The sequence below is a fragment of the Aplysia californica genome, unplaced genomic scaffold (assembly GCF_000002075.1).
Source record: "Aplysia californica isolate F4 #8 unplaced genomic scaffold, AplCal3.0 scaffold00422, whole genome shotgun sequence".
Classification (NCBI taxonomy): Eukaryota; Metazoa; Mollusca; class Gastropoda; order Aplysiida; family Aplysiidae; genus Aplysia; species Aplysia californica.
The window spans coordinates 590,075-592,155 of NW_004797692.1; the positions used below are offsets into that span (position 1 = coordinate 590,075).

Consider the following 2,081-nt stretch of genomic DNA (forward strand, 5'->3'; position numbering starts at 1 on the left):
CCCTTGCCCCCAACCCCCTGTTTTTCATTTTTCCTCTTTTACATTATGACACCCCAAGGAAGACTGGATGAACGCATGGGCCACAGGTATGACAGAAAGGATGATGTATGGCCACATGAATAAACCACTGATCAAATACCCAGTCAATGAATTGAAGAGGGGAGATCAATCCATAAACTTCCAACTGAGAACACAACATGTACCCCTCAACCAAAATCTCAAACCCAATTGGAGTAAAGCAGTCTGCTGCCTGCCCACAATGTGACTACCCCTCAGAGACAGTGGAACACCATCTGTAATTCCGTAGAAGACTAACTGATTTAAGGGGATGTTTTCTTCCCAAGCTACCCCACACATCTAACTGCCTCTACTCCTCAAGACAACAAGTAGAACAGACATGGAGCTATTACAGAATGGCATCATGCAGACGAGTTAACACACAGATGCTACTGGATCATTAACAACAACAACAACAACAACAACAGTGTTATGATGACAAACTGTAAAACGGCCGCCTGTCTAAAACAACCACCTGTCTAAGACGGCCGGCCACGTTTTTCCTGGACAATGGGAGACCGTCTAGGACAGTTCCGACTGTCGTTGTGGAATGTTGACTCATTATCCAGGGCATGTCACTCCCTGTCACAGCGAGACTGGAACGACAGTCGATGACACGGCACCATTTTTAACCCTTTCTAATAATAATAGATGGCATTTGTGTTGCGCAAATCCCAGCTCAAAAGCAAGCTCTATGCGCTTCACAATCTACACTACCTATTACCCCAGCAGACCTGAGAGCATTCTGAAACAACCTCAAATTTCTGGGAAGCATGCAGTGCAAGCAGCCATTTATACGGGCTAAAACACAAACATACTGACAAGATCTTTCGCTGTCTATGGCCGGGGGGTATCCATTCCCACCTGGGTGAAGGGAGGAAAATTCGTGTAAAGTGCCTTTCCCAAAGACACAAGGTCGTGCCCGCGGCTCGAACCCCCGAACCCGCAACCTCACGATTACGAGTCCGGTAGCCTAACCACTAGACCACCAACGCCACAACCCTTTCTGCACGCTGTTCACGGAGAGATGCCTGAGAGAAACAACTGTGAGACTGAGATGACGGTCAGTAACACGTAACAATGTTCATCCCTTTCTATATGCTGTTCACGGAGAGACGCTCTGGAGAATTTTGTTTTGGTAAGTGTTTTACGGCGCTCACAACTGCATAAACGTCATATGAGCGCGCACGACAAATTAAACATCTTCAGTTGGTAGAAAATTTTGAATTTTGCCCGGGAGGCGGCTGAAGCCTACTCTTATCGATTTTGGACCACCAAGGAATCTTTAACCTGGGCAACTTGCACACGGGCCCCCGGGATTTTTCGCCCTTGCCCAAGACGGCTAGGTGCAAATCTTTCCTACCTTAAAATCAGGGGTGTGGCTGAAAGACAGCAGTAAGAATGAGCCAATGAGTAGCAGTAGAGAGGCTGTAGAAAGAGCCAGGAGCCCAGAGGATGGAGCAAAGGAGGTGAGGGGGTAGGGGTTGAAAGCGGAGACGAAAGCAGACGATAGAACATTGGTAGAAAGCAGGAAAGGAGGTGAAAGTAGACAATTCTAGAGGATAAATTTTTCCGTCGCTACCCGGATTCAAACCCGAGACCTTTAAAGGAGAGGGGAACACATTAATTAACCTCTAGGCCACGACAGCCCCCGCCCTGCAGAAACAACAACAAGATAGAGATGACTGTCAATGACACGGAGCAATGTCCATCCCTTTCTGCACGTTGTTCACAGAGAGACTCGGTACATGTAGTTAGCTCGCTACATCACAATAACAAAACAGTTATTTAATTAATGGTTTTAAGAGGGTTTTTTTTGGTAGGTTGTTTTGTTTTGGGTTGTCGTTTTTTTATTTGGAGGGTGAGGATATTTGTTTTTGCGTTATGTTTGAAGGGGAGGTTGGGTTGTTTTTTTTGGTCTGTTATTTTGCTTTTATTTTGCTTTTTTTTTTGTTTTGTTTTTTGTTTTTGTTTTTGTTCTCCTGAGCATTAATTGTTGCGGAAACTGGATATACAGTCTTTTA

The 2,081-nt window shown here is 45.4% G+C and overlaps 1 protein-coding gene across 1 annotated transcript in view; it reads right to left on the bottom strand.

Annotated features, from left to right (window-relative positions):
* Positions 1–2,081, bottom strand: part of LOC101861224 (multidrug resistance-associated protein 4) — a gene marked incomplete at its 3' end in the record, with an annotated part of 82,055 nt that overhangs the window by 59,207 nt on the left and 20,767 nt on the right.